The sequence below is a fragment of the Corvus moneduloides genome, chromosome 8, assembly GCF_009650955.1.
Source record: "Corvus moneduloides isolate bCorMon1 chromosome 8, bCorMon1.pri, whole genome shotgun sequence".
Taxonomy (NCBI): domain Eukaryota; kingdom Metazoa; phylum Chordata; class Aves; order Passeriformes; family Corvidae; genus Corvus; species Corvus moneduloides.
In genome coordinates, this window is record NC_045483.1 from 22,089,145 (window position 1) to 22,110,605 (window position 21,461).

The window sequence follows — 21,461 nt, forward strand, 5'->3', positions numbered from 1 at the left end:
GGGTAATTTATACATGAAAATAACTCTAAGGCATGTCCCAACTCCCTAGGCCATAGGTGTACAGTTGCGTGCAGAGATGATGCTTTGTACCATTTCCAGTGCTAGCTGGGGAATGCTGTACTTCATGTGCTTCCAGAGGCAAGCCAGCTCTACTCAGGGAACTCAGTGGGTTTGGATTCCCTGTAAAATCATCAGGTGTTTTCAGGTTTAGTTTGCATGGTTTGTTGGGTTTTTTGGTTTTGGGGGGAATCTTTTTGGGGTGGGCATTGGGGTATTTGTTTGTTTGTTTTTTACAATTCATTTTTTCATCTCTTGTAGTCTGAGTTTCCCTGCTCCTCCCATTCCTTTGTATAAACTAGCATTGTCTAAACAGTTGATGACTAGGGGAGAAAGTTACCTTTCACTTTAGGAACTCTTCATGCGTCAGAATTGGTCAGCACCATTCAGGTTGTTTCTGCTGTTCATTTGTGCTGGGTGCCAGGGAACAAAGGGCTCTCCAGAGAGTGTGTCTTGTCTTGGACAATTAGTCAAGCGTCCCTGAATAAAGTGTTCCACGTGCACTCTTAGTTGCTTCTACTGAAAGCATCTGAGAGTGGTTGGTTTGTTTGTTTGGGTTTGGTTTCTGGTTTTGGGGTTATTTTTGATCATTCAAAGTACAAGTTCTAAGTGGCTGAAAACTTGTTTTTGACTTTGCAATTTGGGAGCATTATAGCAGGGCAAAACATCACTTTTGCCAAGGCAGAACTAGGAAGCCCATCTCGCTCACAATATCTGACAGGTTATATTTGTATGGTTCTCTTTTCTTATGCGTTCTATCCCTTTCTAAACCTGTGTTATCAAAACAGAAGAAAGGGTGTAAATAAATTCAGTCTTTCCAGCTTTGACAGATACTTAGCGAACTATGGGAAAGCAGATGGAAACTCCGGGCTCCAGTGTTTGCTGCTGCTTAGAAGTTCTCCAGCACCTCTGAATTTACTGTCCATACTCATGCATGCTCATTCGTCCCAGTCAATATTCAGACATCGTTTCCTGTCATGTTTTCTCTTGGGCTTCCCTAACCAGTCTGTCAGGACTTTCATCTTTCTTTTAAAATGTATTCTGGTCCTGGCTTAACACAACAATGAAGAGATTTTAAGGGTAACATGATTTGCAACTGCACTTATATAAAATCTCTAGAGTGGCTCCTAACAACCAGTCAAAAAGGCATGTCCATTTTCCCACTTCAGTAGTCACTTTAAATAGGATCAACTTCCATGGAACTATTTCAATGGTAAGTTGGCCCCGCACTAACTTGTGTGTGTTCCTTATCTGTTTAGGTAAATGAGCATTTTCCCTCTACAGGATCCTATGAGACAAACATTCAGCCGTCAAATATGGGTAGGGCTTGAAAGGAACAATTTGTCTTTGGTTGTCCTGCCTTGCAAGAGGTTGTCCAGGAAAAACTTGTATAGCACAAATTATGTCCTTTTCAGCATCAAAAAATGTTCTGACCAACTGAAAGAGACCTTCATAAAACTGGCAGAATGATTCCCTGTAAAAAAAAATTAGCCTAGATGTTTAATTCAAAATGGAATATCATTTCTGCAATATTTTGTTATTTTAAAATATTGTCTAAATAACTTGAAGAGCTGTTTATTCATTGGCATCCATGTTGTCTGTTCATGGGGATTCCCCCCCTATATTTAATAAGGTTTCTGTAAGAAAAAGAAATGGAAACAAAGTGAAAAGTAAAAACTAATGGCTAGTAAAGGTACTTACTTTTTTTGCCTATAGGCTTCAGTGCTCATGTGAAGAGCATCCAGTTTTACAGTCTTGTTGACATCATATTTGCAAGCCCATGGGTGTTGGAAAAAACCACATCTTTACAAATACAGTACCCTGTCTTGCAGTTCCTGACAAAAGCACCCCCTGAAAAGACCTTCCAGTTGCATATGTGGGTCAGACTTCAGTCAACACCAATTACCCTCAGATAATACAACATTTTTTTTATCTGAAACTTTTCCACACTGGTGCTATTTTATTACAGGAATTTCCCTCACAGCTTGGCCAGCTGAGGATGGTTAGTAATATCTGTGCTATTCCAATGCAGACTTCTTTAGATAGTAGACACCCTAGAGATTTAATGCATTACCTTCACCAAACATGATAATTTACTTCTTTGTTTATGTGTTTTAATAGAAGCATCTTTTCATCATTGTAATTCTTGTGAAAGAAATATATGAAAAGCCTTAGGTGGTTGCTTTGTGCCTTTTCACTCCAGGTGCAAGGCTGTATATTTTAATAGGAAGCCTCAAGACCATTTTTCTGGTCTATGCTTTTCTGTACCTCTAACACTTCATCTGTGCTGCATGCACTGCTGACTAACTTGAAGGTTTCAATAGTGATCTCTCATCAATCACTAAAAGAAACAAGATTACTGGGTCAAAAATTCAGAGTAAATCTTGTCAAAACCATTTAATCTTATCCGGAAATCTCTGCATTTCAGAGTGCTGCTTTGAAATAATGTGTTGCGAAGAATGCAGGGCAATTTCTAAAAAGCAGCTACTATAAAATATATTGGAATCATATTTTGGTTCAGGGTGCTGAATGAGTAGTGGAGGCGAAATAGAAAAAGAATGTCAGTATTTTAAGTGTGTGGCTGTTAAGAAGGTGCAGGTGTTTGTGCGTGTGTTTAAGCCTGTGTCTTGGTGTGTATTGTCCTGTGGGGCTTTGTCACCCACAAATAACATCAATCAGAGATGTATGCAGTGCTGTGGTCACAGCTCTCTCATCTCCTAACTCCTCCTTTCCTTCATCTCTCTGCAGACCTATCTGCATCTAGAATAGATGCTAGAATAGGCCTTCAAATAGATCTGCATCTATCTCTCACAAATATTTCAAAGGTGACTAAAATGGCTCACCATTCTCTGCTTTCTTACAGAAACTTGCTATGTCTGAATAAATTGCTGCATAATAGTAATTTCAACCAGTAACAGCTGTAGTCCAGGGATCAAAATTTGTGTTATACTCCAGTATAACTTCACAGTGCCTTCAGACTGAGCAAATATGGCTGTAATTGCTTTACAGAACAAGCTGAAATACAGATAATTGAAGCAGTTTGCTTGGGGTTATCACAAAAGGAGCTTGTGAGCATGGGCAGAAATTCACTCTATTTCCATTTCTTAGGCACATATTGTAACTGCAAAGTTGCAAATTAAAGAAATTCCCACCTGACCTGCTGGCCTGATACATGTGTGACTGAGACTTAAATCTAATTCTCTCATTCTCTTCAACAAGCAAATGTTATATGAGATTAAATGTGGATGGAAGATCTTGATGCTGGCTATTGAAATTATTTTTTGAAACTTAATCTATTTCAGTGGCAGGATGTAAGTGGGCCCTTCACACTCAAAATGACCCAAGTCAGCCTGGCAAGCATCCTCCTGTCATGAGGAAGTTACCTTCTGGCTGGGGCTATGCCTCTGCGCCTGTTTCTGTCAGGTGCCAACCTTTGCTGGCTATGAGCTCATTGGGCTTTCTCCTCCCCATCTGCATCTCAGCTGTGCCTGTCCCTTGCATCTTCCACTTCGATCCAGTTGGTTCTTTCACTCTCTTTCTGCCTTTCCATTTGTTGCCTCCCTGTGAACATTTCCTCCTCCTAACTGCACATTCACACAGGAAAAGAAAACCATAAATCTATTGTGATATTTGAGGTCAATGTATACTTTATGTTGGAGAAACTTCCAAAAGTGCCTCTTCCTGTCTCCTTTTTCATCTCTATAATAAGTAGCTGCTAGAATCTGCTGCAATGGTCATAATAGATAATATCTTCTATTATCCATTGTTTTAAAGCAAAAAATTGCGTTGTTAACCTATGAAAAGTAACATTACAGTTGCCACAATCTTTTCTAGATATATTGCTAAAGTGAGTTCTAATGAATTGATGTATTTCAAATAATTTTGAATAGCTGGAAAAATTACATTTATTTGAAAAGAGTGAAGGTTTTTATTTCTTTTCTTGTGCATTTCCCAAAAGCTCCAATTTTTAAATACCAGCTTAAATTCCTTTGTAATGCATCTAGCCTTGAATACAAGTTGAAATCAGTGATACTAAAATTCAAATATAAGATGTTCTTAATCAGCATCTAAAAATGCATGGTACTTTGTGTGAAACCCTGACTCAGTCCTTGAAGAAAAGCCTCTCCACTTTTTTGTAAGTGGACTCCAATTTCAATCTTTTACTTAGGAAGTGAAATATATATGATTGCTTTACCTCTGATTATTTGTAAACAGATACTTCCAATCTACAGTTTTGCATCCTAAGTATCCTACATTTAATTATTTGAAGCCATTTGATTTTTATCTTTTGGGTCCATTCCAAATTCATTTTTTTTCATTTCCTACTCAGTGTATGTAACACATAACATTCCAACCTAAAGTTTAGCTCTTTGTTCCTTTTTACTTCATAACCTTTTATAGGGCTTTGCAAATTAAATTTGGTGATTAAAACAGACAAGTTTCTTTAACACAAATTATAGCCTATCTTAGAATGCATGATCTGTTTCATAGCCCTTACTGTGACTAAGTGGGTTGTGTGGCAGGAGACTCAAGACTCTTGCTTAATAAATCATTGCCTGCTTGGTCAGTTTTAGGCATGAAAGAACAAAAGCATAATATAATTTCTGGTTCAACTAAAGGATTACCAAGAAAGATTTGTGAGTTGTGTGCAACCCCCTAACCTTCTGGGAAAGAAGGTATTCTAAGATTCACTTATCTTCCCATGAATAAATAAAACAGGCTTGCCAATTAAAAATCCTTTATTGATAACCTGCAGATTTATTTTGTGCTATAGCTACAACGTGGGTACCACAAGACAAAGTTGAATACCATTGTGTAGATCTCCCAGTGGGAGGCAGGCAATGTGTCAAAGAGCCTCACATGCTCTGTGAATGTGAGGGTTTGGAAACTCTGCACAGCTTCCCCATCTGGATGGCCCTGCAATAGACTGTGAAACCATCTTAATAAGAAAGCAAATAACTTTCAGGAACTCTAAGAGACATTCAGCTGAGTGATCTAGAGTTTCAAAAATGCAAAATATATATGCACAATCGAATGGCAATTTCTTCAGAAGTTAAATTAGGATCTTGAATGCATGCAGGGGAATGAGGATGGTTTAATCATTGATGAATGAAGTTTAACTTATTTAGATGTCACTCTCTGTCTCCACTTCTAATTGTACCATATGGTGTCACCTAATAGGAGCCAAGTGCGAATGCCAGTTACATCACAGTATGATATATTATAAAGCAATCAAATTTGAAGTGAAGATTTATGATGGAGCTCTTCTTTGTTAAAATCAAGCAAACAAAAAAGCCATCTGATCTATTATGGTCACTGAATAGGCCTCTCTCTTAAATCTCCTGTTCCAAAGATGTTCCTCGGTGTGCATCCTCCATCCCTAGGAAGCCTCATATGAGGTTAAGAGCTGAGGGAAGGGTTCCAGAGGTTAGGCCTACCTTTGTGCTGCAGCAAAAGTTCTTTGCTCAGGAAGAACAAGTGGCAACGTCCTGAATGAGCTGAGGGGTTGTGCCCTGCTGGTGTGCAGCTGGTGGAGCTGGAGTGCCTGATATCCTGATGCTTCTGGTGAGTGCATTTAGGAGCCCTGTTCTGAGATTATAATCAATTTTCTCTCCCCTACCCAGACATCTACTGCTAGATATTAAGGAGATGGAAAAGACCATTTACTAATTTAATTTTAAACCCTGTGTCACCCAAGCTTCAGAGTCTTGTTTTGGGTACTAGGTTTGAACATTCGACTGTGAGTATTTTTGAGGAGATACTTAATCACAAAAACCCAAAAAGTGATGGAGAATCCTTTGCCTACTTTCATGTCTGGGTAGTACTATGTGGTTCTAGAAAATTTAGATAAACTTGAAAATTAAATTAGGTGCCAGTAAGCCTCCTTAGCCTGCCTGTGTGTACGTCATCATTAAAAATGAATAACTCCATCAGTAAAGTAGTGGGTTTTTTCTACATTTTCTTCTCATCATTTATATCCAGAATTCACAGTTGTATTTCAGTCAATTGCAGTAACTCCTCAGAAGCTGCAAAACTGTCATTTCTTTCCCTGCTTTGTTACAGGACAGGCAGTGAAATTCACATTGTTTTTATTTTACTTTTTTTTTTTTTTTAGAGTGAGGAAAAGTCAGCATAGCTCTCTGTTTATTTCCTTTTTAATATCTCCAAATGATTACTGAAACCTTTAGAAATACCACGAATAATGATAAAACTTTTGCACTTGTTCCTGTGATCAGAGAAAAGGCATTATAGTTGATGTTAATTTGCTTGAGATGATATAAAACTCAAAATGATGTGGTAATATGCTTGGTTGAAGAAATAGCTACTTGGAAAAAATTTCCAGTAAGTTTGACTTTGAGTGATCTATTCAGCCATTTGAAGAATTACTATTTAGAAAAGCAAATCTGGTATTATTTGAAACAATTTATAATTCAATATCAAAGCAATGTCCTGCTGGAACACCAGGAGGACATCAGCATTCATCTGCAAACAGGATTCGAACAACAATTTCTGCCATTGCCAGTTAGGGAAGCTTTAAAATAACAGTCACCAGGAATAATCTGCAGGTGAAGAAATTGCAACACATGTGCTTTCTGACTGTAATTTGACCTGTGTGCAAGCATGTAAATCTCCTATTATTCCCAAACTGAATAATCCTTGGATAAAACTAAAGCTGTCAGCCGGAAATAATAGTCAGAAGTATGTAGCACTGACAGTACACAGAGCTTGCTCTTCTTCTCTGGCTTTTGTTGCATGGCTTGCTGAGCGAGGGGTGAAATAAAACAGTTCCATGAGAGTGTGTGAATCTTCAAGTACAAGAGAATGATCCATCCAGACTAAAAATACAGGGAAAGATGAAACAGGAAGAATATTAGGGTGGATGTACAGGGTCTGAGACAACACAGCAACAATGCTTTTCTCCTGTTGAAGAGAAGTGCATGGGTTTGATCAGATGGGTTAAGCTCTGAACTGAAGGATTCCTAGTTCCTCCTCACGTCTGCCTTTGGAGACCAGAATATTCACAAAGTATTTTGTTACAAAAGTAAAGCAGTGCCCTGGCAAATTCATGCCATACATGACATGAAACAGATTCTCCCAAGTGGAACACAGCATACATTTTCCTTTCAGATTTACCCCCAAAGAATTTTCATTGTTCCTAATAATTTAATCCAGGTTCCCTCCTCTGTCTGCGTGTTATTTACAGAAGTAGTTCAATGTACAAACTCTTTTGTCTACTTTCTTTGGCTGTTAAAAATTTTCATGGAAATTATTGGAGAAAGTTAAGCATAATTATTGTTCAGATTTTGGTCTGCCTCCTGAGACTACCCTCTCTGGGAAAATACTCATGATGATTTTTCTGGTACCTCTCTCTGTGGAGAGAGTCTGCTGTTGTGCTTTTGTTGCCTGGCCTACCCAGGCTCCTTGTAGAGAATGGAGAGACAGAAATTTTTCCAGAGGGGAAAATCAAAGCATCTTTATGACACACCTCTTGTAAATTGCCCTCTCCAGAGACTGGTCTCTTCCATTTATTATATGTGGCATATAAAACTTGTGTTGAAGCAGTAGTGCTGTATCCCAGGGAGATTTTTTTGCATAGCCAATGCAGTTTTAGGTTTACTCTCTTGTAAGTTGATTTAGCTGCATCTTGCCAGCTCTAGCTGGGGTTATTTCTGGGAATGAGTGTAAGTAGTCCAAAAAACCACACGGAGTTCTGTCAGGTAGACTTGCCTGTTGGAAATGTCTTATTAGGCTGTAAGGTGATGAGCATTTGAAAAAATCCCTGTGGCCTGTTGCAGTGAGGAACCCCTGGAACAGCTGTATCTCATGAGAAGTTGATGATCCACAGTTAGAGGTCTTTGGTCTGTATTTCTGTGGGGCTGTACCATGCTTGTGGATGAAAGGAGGCGTGCTGCCTGAAGAAGGTCCCGGTTAAAGGACATACGCTTGACAGCTGAGTTGTACCTGATGATCCTGCTGAAGGTACTAGTTCACCAAGAGGAAAAGCTTCACGGTGTGGCCTAAGGCAAGAATAGGGCATTATTAGTGTTGATATTTTTAACAAGAAGTGAGTTGCCAGTTTCATGATAGCAGATTCTGATTAAATTACTCATATCTGATTTTTGAGGCAAATGGAGGACATGTCTGAGTATCACTGCAATCATGCTATCTCCCAATCTATAATGATTCCACAGTAGACAGAACCGTGGTTTGTGGTTCCCTCAGCAGGTTCCTGGCCTTGCAGTTGAAGTGGGTGCATACAACTTGTGACTATGTGGGCCCCTGCCTTCCCATGCAGCCTCCTGTGGAAGTTGCATTTTTAAGCTGCCTGAATGCTGTGCCTGCTGTATCCAGCTAGAAAAACAGAGTCCTTGTGCCTATGACACCTGTATAATGAGCATTGTTCTGACTGACTGGCTTCTCCCTTCCAGTTCATTTCAAGCATCTCTGGTAATTTTCCTCTCATCACCCTGATGCTGTCACACCCACACCCTAATTGGAGCACCTTCCCTTCAACTACCATGTCACCCTTATTACCACAGCAATCCTCCATCTAGACTCTCAATGCTTTCCACCCAGCCCATTCCCTGTGCACTGCTCTGTCCTCTCTCTCCCTCTAAATCTGTATGCATAACTTAAAAATTTCTGCTCTTCTGTCACCAAAATTGAAGCAACCTCACATACCATTTTAAGGTACAGGCAACAAATTCTTAAAGAGAAGGAGATAATTTGTATACTTTGGGAAATTTGTATACTTTCCCAGACTTTTGGGTTAGTCTGGGAAGTTTTACTAACAATAATAAATGTGTCAGTGGAATCTCACTGAGAAACTCCTTTCAAAATTCAGATTTTCTGCTTTGTGTATACTTGCTACGTTTCTGCTGTTTGCAACCACTAGGTACTGAAATCAATAATGTTTGGTTTTCTAGAGGGCAATTTGTTTCCAGATTTAAAGCAGCATTTTAAAATCCATTGATAGAAACTTCGTTCTCGGACAAAGAGAACATGACAATGATGCTTAAAGTACCTTTCTCTCGGATAGATCAACAATGGATATTTTTTTCCTTGACAGATACTATTCTGAATTATTCCTATTTCACCTATTTCTCTTCCAGATGATTTTAGTTTCTAAATTACACACCAGTCCTTTCTCTACACATTACACAACTAGAACATTTAAATTAACTGTGGCATGCTTGTCATTAGAACTGAAAGTGTGCTGAGTTCCGTGTCTCTGCATTACCATAAATTGTTTGAGACCTCTTCACAAGACTTGTTAAAATTGTTTTGAGGAATGTTTCCCACTGTTTGATCTGGTTTTGGTCAGTATCTCAGTCATGGATAAGTACATTTTATTTTCTCTGCACAGATGTTTTATCTGTCACATATAATGCCAGTCAGATTAGGTAATTCCAGGTGATCTTGTCAGTTTGTTCTATATAAGTCCTTGCAGGACAGGCAACCCCTATGGACGTAGTGCAGGAAATTCATTTGTCTTCTGTTCATTGTCATACTTGGCTGTCACAGAAAATCACTTCTCACAATACCATATGTGCTAGACCTATTATTCTGCTTCATGCCATATCACATGTATTTTATGTTGAATGATGCTTGTTTTTCACATTTTAGATTAAGAGGAATGACTCCATAACATGTTCTGAAGGTGTTTATCAAATTCACTATGTCCTAAAGAAATTAAAATAAACACTCTTGGTGTGCAGCCTGCGGCTGGGCATTACCATTTAAAACACTTATTGTAACAGTAGTTTGTTCATTTTAGGAGGAAAAGGAAATCTCTAAAGTACGAAAAATGTTCTTCCTCTCTATATGTTATGTGGGCTGGGCCTAATTCTTTGGAAAGTGTGTTAGGAAGAGAGAGATCGCCTGCAGTTTGCATTGAGTTGAACTGCACATAGGCTAGATGTTTAAGGGCAGGACTTGACACACTACCAGTAAGATTATCTTAGGTATTAGCTTTCACAGTCCATCACAAACAATTTTTAAGTGACATTCAGCCCACTCAGGTTCCTGCACAGGCATTAATCTCACTGGGTGAGTCTTCTGTGAATAGTGATTCTTACTGATCATGAGATTCAATGGTGGAGTTGCAGAACCAGGACCTAAGAGAGAAATGTTTTCAGCTTCCAATGGTTATTTTTATACCATGCATCTCTTCATTGTTGGGGTGTTTTTTGACCTTCAAATCCACTTGGTTCCTGAGTACTGCTTAGGGCACAGATATCCAGAGTTCCCACTTGAATTTGCTATTGCAATGGCAGTTAAGGATAACGAAGATGGGAGGAGGAATCAGCCTCAGTACCGTTTCTATTCGTGATTTTTAACATTTGCACTGAATGAACTACATGGCTTTGAAAGACGAGCTTGTTTTGCTTTAGCATAGTCCTCTGATGTCACCTGAGCAGGAGTGCAGAGTTCAAGCATCCTGTAAGCCTGCAAGCTTGCAGAGGTGATCTGAGTATCCTTGAGTATCTTAGGAAACTATATTTTTCTGTTCTTTTTCCCAGACTTGAACCATTTCTGTTTAGGATGATCACTCCATTTTGCACCAGAACACAGAATTCTGGCTGCTGAGGTTTATGTCAAACAGTACTGATTGCTTAAAGCCAAGAATAAATCCGAGAATTTATACATATGCAAGGAGCCTTTCTGCATGATCTGTTCAGCCCTAGTAAATTGATTAACTTTCCAAACCTTTCTTTGCAAGAAGGAAGATCAGCCTTTTCTCCTTCCCTCCTCCTTCAGAAATAATGTTCTTTACAGCATTAAAAGCTGTCATGTACAACAGAGACCCTAGGTGCATGCCTCAGTGCTGGGTGGACTTATGGCAGGGTGAAGAAGAGAAGATATTAAGACCTGTTGTAGACAGAATAGACTAACTCATCTATATATTTGTTCATTTATTTATAGAGGAAGGATTCTAACAATTTATGTTACAAGACCCACCAGCCCTACTGGTAAATATGAGTTTTATTACCCAATGTGGGACCATAGGTGTCATTTTAGCAAACTGACCAGGGCACATCTCTAGTAAAATAGCAAATGGTATGGATTACAGGAGGCCTTGTGACTGGAAATTGCTTAGCAACTACACGTGTTTACATCACAGACCTGGTGAGGTAATTCATGCTGGGGATGAATAGGTAGCATCTGACCACATACCATGTTCAAAACAACTAACCCTTTCACTGCCATCTGGCAGCACTCTTATCTTTCTCCATTCCTCTGTTTATAAAGCACTGTTAAGGATGAGAAACCGAACTTTTTCATAATTTGGAGAATTCTGAAGTTCCTTCTTCTACGAAAGTTTGTTCAGATGGAATTTCTGTTGTCTGGCTAAAATTACCCAGGACATGTCACAGTCAAGAGTCAATGTTGCTGTAGAAATTTTGACTTTTTCCTTTTATAGCAGCCTCTACATTTTGAATTTCTTTTCAAAGTAATAGTCAGACCTCCCCATGTTACCCATATGTCACAAAGATAGTACCCTTGGAATAGAAGGGCGTGTTAGTGCTAAGTGTTTTCTCATGATGGAGTTTCTTCTGTGGTTTGAAAATTTTATGACTGTGTCAGTACATTCTTATCTAAAGTTAAAAAACTATGTTGCTTTATATTGCGGAGAAGTCCTAAAGGACTTGACAAAGACTTTGTTCAGTGGTTTGTTGAAGACTACTGTAAGGATATAACCACATCCCAAGAAGTGAGCATTATGTATATCTGCAGTGACTTCTGGAAGAGGAGGTTGCCCATACACTGTGTGAATCTGCTTTTGTCCCAGGATGGAGACATGTGTGGTGTGTTCTTAAAAAAACAAATAATATGAAATATACCTGATCCCCTCAGCATTTTGTGTTCTTTTAAAAGCTTCATGTGTTTTCCTTGCTCTTGGCAGAGAAGTAAAAATACATTTTTTAAAACAAAATTGCAACCATTCATCCCTAACTAAGAAAAGTGTGATGCTACATAGTCCATCATCTCTATTAATATACTTTATCTAAGTATTTAGGAAATGTGATGGGCATCTTTGGTGTCCTCTGTTTTGGAGCATTCTGCGCGCCTCAAGGCTGAGGTACTTAAGTATGAAGGTTATGACTTTCTCATGCACTGATTTCACTTGCGAGTAAGGAACAGTCCTAATTAATATATAGGTCTTTCAGAACAGGCAAATGTACTAGTTTGAAAACAACCCAGTGGGAGGCACCAAGTCAGAATACCAATTTAAAAAAAAAATAAAGGCAGAAAACACTGGGTTAAACTGACAGAGTCAGGATACAACCTGACACCCTGTTAGGGTGGTGGTAGCAGTCCAATAAAATGGTGGCTGCAGTCCTCCTGAAGTGGTGGATGTGGTTCTGTTGAAGCTGTGGTCCTGTAGGAGGGTCTGCTCTTCCTCAGAAGGTCCAGTGGTGGCTGTGTAGCTCCTGTCCTCTGGGAATCCAGTGGAAATGTTGTCTCTGGTGTTCAGAGTCTCAGATTATATCCAGGATGGAATGCTTGGTTCCTCCCTCTGGGTGGAGCATCTCACAATGGGATGATGAGTCATACGGCAGGGCACTGATGGGCCTATTAACACAAGATAGTCCAGAGGGAGTTATCTCTGAGTCATGTGGCAGGGCATTGATCGGCCATTAACAGAAAGAGAGTCCGGGGGGAGGAGGCAAGGAAACACTGCCCCACCTGATTTCAACAGCTCATGAGGATGCCAATAGAATACACTGCAACCCAGGACACAAACAAATTATATGTTGTGGTCTGGCAGAGATTTTGAATTTGAATACCCTTCCCTTCCCCTCTACCTCTTTGCCAGGAAATTGTTGAAAAATTATTTTAATTGTGTAAAAATTTATTATTAAGCCAGTTCCACAGCTGGCACTGCCCTCATGCACAAAACTACACAAATGTGGTTCTGACATGGTAAACTGATCATTTCTTTATCTCTCACAAGTTAAAAAAAAAACCCCAGCATTAAGAGAGATTCTGCTCAGGCCATGCTTTGTAAAGGGATTCATATTTAAATTGTAAGAAGAAAATTGTAAACCAAATGCAAGCATCTAAATATCATGAAAAGTTGTAAAAATCACATTTTATACCTGAAATTTGTAGCTTCATTTGGAATTTGAAACTATCAGCTAAAATATTTTTGATTACATAAAATGCATGAAGTGTTAACTAAACTAACAGCTCACATTGAGTTTACTCACTCATATATGAGTAAACTGCTGAAATGAGAACTCTGAGACCTGCTCACTGTGTCCAGAGACAGGTCCAGACTCTGCATGTTTTAACTCAGAAAAAAGTGTCGTTGTCTTCAGTACATTTAATTAATGTTCTTGGTCTATGACGATCATATTTAAAATCTCACTTATGAAATGAAGCAATGTGTGTGTGAGAACCATCTGGAGTTGGGCTCATTTGCAACTGTTGAAAAGAGCAGTTCCTTGCTCTTCAAATACTGTCCATCATTTCAGGATCTTACTGTCTTCCCAAGCCAACCTGTGACACCACTGAGGAAATAAAGATAGAAAGGAGGGAGATAATTTTTTCAGTGTCCTATAGGAAATACGCTGGAATTGGAGCCCATCTCCCCTGAGTCTTGCTCCTTTTTCTTGATCAAAAGATTGCTCTACCTCTCCATAGGCATCCAATGTGTGTTTCAGCTGACCCTTTGCTCTGTGGGGCACCCTTTGTTTTTGATCTAAATTTAGCTCTGTTTCATACACAGCTTGGCTTTTCATGCTGTTGTTATAATAAATTATAAATCTGAAAGGCTGATTCACCCAACAGTAAAAACTGTTATTGTTACAGCCTGGTAACATGATACTGTTTTGGAAACTGAGATTTGGGGTTTTTTTTAAATTCAGGAGAGCCTTAAACCTTTTCCTCTGTGATAAATCCCAGCACTTGATGTCCTGTACATCTTTGCATAATTGCTGAAACAAATGATTACTACCAAGCTGGTTTGGTATCTAGAGGTTGTGGAGTTGGGATTGTCTGAAATGTAAAATGCAGACGGACCCCAAGGTTTTTTTCTTATTAGCATGATTTTTTTAACCATTTTTAAATTGATATTTTATGGCCAAGAAGGTGAATTGTTTAGGGGAAGAAGAAAAGCTCACTCAAATCAATCTGTGTAGGACTCTGTTGATTGTCTAGGTGCAACTTGAACAAGTAGAGTTGAACGTATTCTCTACTTGCCTGTAAAAGAGTCTCTGCAGCCCCCAAAGGGTTTGTGCCTGCACAGCACAGCCCCAGACACAGCCCTTGGATCAGATCTAGTGGAGCAGAGCCTCCATTTATAGCCCTCACAGCAATTCACACCCTCTGTGTGGATACAGGGCTTGTGTGCCAAATCTCAGCTGTGCTGCCTGATTCAAGCCGTAGCCTCTATTGGCATTTAAACTGCACCTAAAGCTCAAGTGTGGGTTGTTCAAGGACCATCAGCCTGTTGGCCTTCAAATCTCATCTGTGAGAGCTTGTTCTCCTCCTTTCTGTCAAGGGCAATCCCATAGTCTTTTGCAAGGAACTTTCAGCAGACTTTCAGAGTTCAACAGCCTTGTCCTTGTCAATAGACATTTTGGGGAGGAGTTAGAAGGTTATAGAATTTCCCATAATATGACTTGTTTGTCTTGCTAATGGAAGAGTACTGCTGCAGTTTACTCAGGAGGTCTGCATGAAAAGATTGGAACAAATGTCCTGAATGCTTGGGATGAATTTAGCCTGAAGCAGTGACTTAAGGACTGTTGGCTGCTTTACTGTTGCATCTAGTTGCTTGGTGAGTCTGTGTTTATCTCTGTTTCCTTGTTTGTGTTGATTCCTTTACTGGATCTTACTTTGCCATCTTTTGTCACAGGAAACTGTGTGTGTGCATTCAAATAATAGCATAACATAACATGTGTCTCTAAGAAATACATATTTTTATATGCTGCATATAGATGATACATTAAAGATGCAGGCATCATCCCAGCCTAGGTCTTTCCAAATAATTCAGTGTTTGGATTGGTGTGGGGTGGCTAGGAGGGTTGTGTGTTTTTAAGTAAGACAAACCATTAAACTGTGAATCTGACAGAAAGCATTGTGCTAGAGACTGGTACTAGTCATATCAGCCTCTTGGCTGATGGATATGTCCCTCATTTGGAGGTCTTTTCTCTAGATGTCTTTCATAACATGATAGTAGCAACACAGTTTAACTTGAATTAATTTAAAAACTAATTAAAAGATTAATTTAAATTAATCTTTTCCAGAGCACCTTCTTGAAAAATCAGTTGACCTGTGGAAGGGAGCCAGCCAGAGACAGCCCTGAAACTACGCTTTAGATCTGAATACCCACCTAATGCAAAGGTCAGACACAGACTGCATCTGGCTGCCATCTTTTGAATGAAGAATTTCAATCCCGTTCCATGTCCCCATACACACCTGCAGGGAAAATACAGAGTTAGGTTCAAGTCTGAAATTATTATCTTCTTCAAATATGAATCCTAGATCATGATTTACCAGGAAACACATTCTGCTAACTGCACCTAATATGTAACAACAGTGTCAGAAAATTGAAGGAAGGGAGAGAATGGTTCATTCACTGTGTGGTTTTGTTCATTTGAAAAATGGCAGCTTGTCCAGGTGCTGTGTTAGCAATAATTTTCAATTTGATTGAATAACTGGGAATACATTGCCCCATTCACTCAAAGTCCATTAGCAGTAAGGGGAGGCTAGCTGCTTCTCCATAAAACATGCAGGTGTTGCTCATATTCTGACTGCTCTAAATTGTGCAATTGAGGATGGGGTTTCAGGTATTGAGTGGTGTGATGGAGCAGGCAAAACAACCAGAATAAATCTGTGGGAGGATCCTTCTCTCTTTTTGAATGAGGAACACATGAAGTGTCTACCTAGTAGTGATGTCAGTTGAGATCAAAGCTTCCAAACGGCATTTCCAGTGACAGACTGGTTTAAAGGGAAGTGTATAAGAAAGTGCAGAGGCATAGAAAGGATGATAGCTTCCAAGGCTCATTGGGTAAGGTGAATTGACTGGAGGACAAGGCCATTACACCGAGTGGTCTAAGTGACAAACTGTTTAGATTGTCAAAAACCCATTTGGCTGTCACGCAGCACTGAAGACACATAAAATTTTGCATGACAACATTGATGTTAATGTTGTCAAATGACCAAAAATTCTGCTAGATGTTGAGATTGCTGACCCATTCCAGGCCTTGCTTTAATCTAAGACCACCCAGACTCACAGATTAAGTGCTCAAGTGCACATTCACTGGGCTCTCACCAACAGGCTCTCTCAGAAGACCCGTTCCATTTGTAGAACCTAAAACCCAGGCTGATGGATTAAAACAGAGCACACACTCTTTAGGATGTGTTAGCAAAGACCACAGGTCTTAGCCCTTCCTCATTTCTGAAAAGTGAGATTGTAATTCCAAGCCTCATATATTCAAGGCTGTAAGTTTTAAATGCAAATTACCAAGGTCAGGGTCTGGGAAGATATATTTCTAAATTGCGAAGAGGGATGGGAAGTCAAAAGATAGAGGCTCCTCTGAACTCCCGTTGGCAAGCTTTATTTGCTCTCTGTTGAGAGTGCTGGCTTTAGGCACCCACTTGTGATTGCCTTACTCTCTCCACATTCCATGAGCAGACATTATAACAAATATTAGAATGCAAGAGTCCCTCACAGGCAAATCTGGCCTGCTGAGTAATTCAGAACTCATTTTCCTTTCCAGTGTAAACAGAGGGAGCTTTACTCCATTCAGCTGTGATTTTTACCTCATAACATCACTAGTGCAGTAGAAAACATGTGACCTGGTTGTAAATTAAGGTCAGAATTGCTGTGTGTGTACACACGGTTTCCACCATCAGATAAATACACAGATAAACATGTGGTAGCTATTTTAATCAATCATACCCTGGGAGCTTTGCCCACTGTGTTCTCAAGAACAGGGTGCAAGATGCAGCACTCTAAAGAAATTCCACACATTGCAGCAAGTGACCCCTTACCAAAACCAGGGCTGAGAAAAACCGTGATTTCCTTATTAGAATCACATGTCATCACCTTGCCAGCTACATTCCTGAATGCTCCTCAGCTCTTTTTTTGCACTGGCTTCCCACAAACACTGCACATAAACCCAGGGTGACTCACAGCATCCTTCTATGTCAAACAATTCTCCGAAAAGGCTTTGCTGGAGTCATTTGATGCTGTGTTTGCTAGTGCCCTGGAGGCCTCCAGGCAATCCCCAAGTCAGCTGAGTTCATGTTACCAGAGATAAGTAGTTGGCATTCAGACTGCATGTGTGCACAACTGTGATTTTTTTTCAGTCATAAAGTCATTTTCCAATTTATGTGGAAATCACATATTACTCACCAAATACAGGAAACAGGTCACACTGCAGTCAATATTCTCCAGGTGCTATACAGTCAATTCTGATTGCTGACTCATTCAGAAGTTTTTTGGCTTTTGTTCTTCCTAGCTGAGCTATTTGCAGCAAGCAGTGTTTGTGTTTGGTAGATAACCATGTTACAAATATGAGTAAACACTAATTATTTACAAGACAGATAATTGCCCAAGGGAGCAACGATCACCAGGTTTCCTCTTTTTCCCTTTTTCTTCTTTTATCCCCTCAAAGTCTGGATTTCTGCCTTATGCAAGAAAGTTTCTCAGAGTTAAAAAGTGGAAAACACTAAGAGGGTCAGAGAAGAAAGAGTTTCTGGACAGCAACTTCAGGGAAGCCTATTTTCAAAACATTGAGGACTATATTAAAGTTGTAACTGTGCAGAGTGAGGTTTTTACTTTTTTACCCTGGATCCAAGTTTACACAGCTCCCTTCATGTTTTTAGGAAGTATTTCTTCAAAGGAGCTCTGAAACTCCCTCTTAGATGATGGGTGGGGTTCTCCAAAGCGATCTCCAGAGAGACTGCTGAAAAGAGGAAGTGAACTGTCTGAATAACTAGCCTCTATTTACTCAGGTCCTCTTAATCTCAGACCACTCTCAAATGATGTGCAGGGTGTCTGCTGGAGGAAGCCGTAGTCCTCCACATGCAGTTGGCCTTGCCTGCACTTTCAAGGCATGAAACTTTCAAGCGGCTTTTCCCGTGGGCCCCAGAGGACTGCATTCTATGCCTCAGCATGAGAAAGCAGAACAGCATCCTCCAAGGGAGTGTACTTGTCAGTTCTCTCCAGGATAGGAGATGAAGTTATGCTATCCAGATGACCTCTCTCCTGCTATTGGCAACTCAGTATTCCCTGATGTTTAAATAAAACTGAAGCTGCAAAGTTAATGTTTAAATTCATTCTGTGTAAAAGTTGCAGTGAAACCATGAGTCTTTTATCTCTGAGTATTTTTTACTGGTAACAAGGAAGCTTTATAATCTTATTCTAATTCACATTTTGTGCAGCAACAGGTTAAAATTTCATACAGAAATACCAATACCTGGTCATACAGAGAGACAATTTTTAGGAGTGTATTTGAGAACTGAAGGTGGGACTTCGAAGAGCATTTTTAGACCCAGAAATTAGAGCTCAGCAGGTGGAAGGCTGTGATTCTAGAAAACAAAAAATCTTCCTTGCAAAAGAAAGAGAAGTTTTAACCTTTGGCCATTTCTGTTTGGATTTGAGGAAGAGTACAGACTGATCATATGTATCATATATATTCAGAGCCAAATATATCAAGTTGCAAGACTTGTCTTTGCTGTCTGGTGGCTGTGCCAGCACATACAGTGGTCACCAGTGTATTTTGGTGCCATTTCATTTTTGTGCTCCAGCCCTCTTCTATGAGGCTGCAATATCAGCTCTTTAAGCCTTTCAAAAAATGAAGAAAAACATACTGGGGATGGAATAGCAGCTCACAGAAGGAACACAGCTTTAAGCTTGGAATCTACTCAGTACTGAAGCAGTTCAGGACATGGGAACGCTGGAAAAGAATAAAATTTTTATAGACAGATTTCTCTGCTTGAATAGCTACTGCCTGCCTGAAAGCCCAGCCATACTTTTGGAGCCACTTTAGGTCACTACCTGTAATGTCAGTAAAGACAGCCCAACAGTTGGTAAAATCCTCCATCATGTTAGGTTTCCCTGTTTCTCATGGTGATATCAAGTGAGAATTTGAAGAGAAAGTCGATTGACCTGTGACACTGGCACAAGGTACAACTGTGATCTTTCTAGTACACCCAAAATAATCCTTATCTTTGAAAATGAGTTACCGTGTATGTCCATCCTCAAGGATAGCCCTGAGAGTGCACAAGATAGAATAAAAAACCATCAAGCATCTCCCCTTCCCGTAAAGGAGATTGAGTTCTATTCTGAACCAGAACAGCTTGCATAAGAACATAAATTCAAATTACTGAAGTTATTTTGATAATGGTTGTGTGTCTAGGCAGGCTTTGAGAATGCCCATGTCAGATATGTAAAGTCTCTGGAGAACTTTTGGATCTCTTGCTACCAGAAATTTTGAGTCCATTCATTGTAGACTCATTAAAATGAGCTTGTGCTCATTAAAAAGAGGCCACTACAATAGGATAGCAGTATTTCACAATAAGCAAAATTGCATTATAAGCATGAACACAATTCCTCTGTGTCAGTGTCCTTTTGTCTATAAACAGCCATATTTTGCATCCTGCCTTTCACCCTTTAAAAAACCAAAACCAACAAACCACAAACAACAACCCCCCCCCCGCCAACCAGCCAAGCCCCAAAGCATCAATGGAGCACAAAGAAGCTCTGCTGTGCCAGCTAACCTGCTAGTTTGGTGTAGCATAAGGTGCAGGAAAGGAATGAATGTGACTTGTTGTGACTGATTAAGAGGGACAAGGAAGGAGAATGGGGAACAATGAGTGCATGCTGTGTGGAGTGTGCATAGTCCTGGAAAGTAAGAGAGTGAAATGCTGCTGAAATATTGATAGGGTGGATAGGATCTGGAATGATTGACGGCATGTGTGTGTGTCTTGGCAAGTTTAATTGGATTTGTTGGGGTAGAGGGTGGAAGAATGTGGTGCATTTCCTTTTATGGGTTTCTTTCTTTCAGTCTCTTCTTTTCTTTCCTATAGAATTGACATTCAATGCATATACTTTTCATTGTCTGCATAGAAAACTTGGTTTTTATTCCCCTAAATTTTAAGGTTGAGAGAGCTGCGTAGAGGGGATGAAAAGAGATGTAAAACAGCTTTCATTGCTTTTTATTTACTACTTGTCTTCACTCTTCAGTGAGCAGTCATGCCTAGTGAGAGTGGTGACTTGGCGGGGAAAGAAATAAAGAACATGTAATTGAACGGTGGCAAAATAATTTCAGTATTATGATGCCCATCATAACAGCAATTCTTCCATGAGGACTTGTGTATATGCTCTACTGAGCATTACTGTGTTTTTCTTTTTGGCTTATCATCAGTAACCAGATTCCTATCATCTCGCAACAAGATGGGAAACTGGGGCTCTAGGCACAAAGGTCTTAGGTTATACCAGAGTGATGAAGTCCAGGTGCCTCAAAACGCTGATCACCCCAATGCCTGTTCAGCCTGCTGAAACCAGTCAGTGTCTGTGGGGAGCTGCCTCAGTTGCTTTGATGGTCAAAGCCTGGAGTCACAACAAGTTTCCAGCCACAGTGTATGTGAGCTTTTTCTGCAAGGCTGTCTTTTAGCCTTCTTTTCTCCCTCATGCCTTTCTGCAGCACAAGTATCCTGTGCTTTTAAGCAGAACTGTTGAACCATCTGTTCTCTCCCCAAGTGTGACTTCCCATTCTGATATAAATCAGTAGTTCCTCTGATGTCAAAACTGGAAAGCAGAAAACCACCCTGGATTGCTGATTTCTGTAAAGTTGGGGGGATTATGGGTTTTTGTTTGTTTTCTGTTGTTTTCGCGGCTTTTTTTGTTTTGGTTTGGTTTCTTTTTCGTCATGGATTTTGGTGTTGTAGGTCAGAGAGCTGATGCTGAAGGTGACAGCTTCCAACGTGTTTCAAAGTGAGAACCCCAATTGCTGCTCCTGGTCTCAATGGAAGAGAAGCCTGGTGTGAGTGAAGGAGTAGAGAATCCAGGAAGCTTCCCTTGTGTGGTAAAGATGGACAACTACTGATAGAGGCCACTGCATCAAAGGGTAAAAATTTTCATTTGCTCCTGTTCTGAGTTCAGTGTGGCTCACTAGCTAAAGACTTGGTAATCCCTTCTCCAACTTGTGATTTTTCCAACTCTTTGGGCATACACTTCAGAGCTTTTGTTTCTTCCCTTCTTTTTGCTTCACTCTGCCCCACAAGCAAGCTTAACAGTCTGTGAAAACCAGTGGGTTGGTAGCTATAAGGAGGGGGGACTTAATGACATGTTCAGTCATCTCTGAAGAGATGAGCCAAACATGTGTCTGGTAGCAGGATATTTTTGGAGCTGTTTGTCTATTTTCAAATAACAAGTTTAATGT

At 39.9% G+C, this 21,461-nt stretch overlaps 1 long non-coding RNA gene across 2 annotated transcripts in view; it reads left to right on the forward strand.

Annotated features, from left to right (window-relative positions):
• The window catches only part of LOC116447481, a 159,848-nt gene that overhangs the window by 124,700 nt on the left and 13,687 nt on the right, over positions 1 to 21,461 (forward strand). Inside the window, exons 1-2 of one of the 2 annotated variants that reach the window (XR_004241581.1) lie at positions 15,320 to 15,411; positions 20,968 to 21,146. This is a non-coding gene — a long non-coding RNA (uncharacterized LOC116447481). Of the gene's footprint in view, positions 1 to 15,319; positions 15,412 to 20,967; positions 21,147 to 21,461 lie in introns of those variants that run through there. The other variant, XR_004241583.1, reaches the window with a different exon arrangement.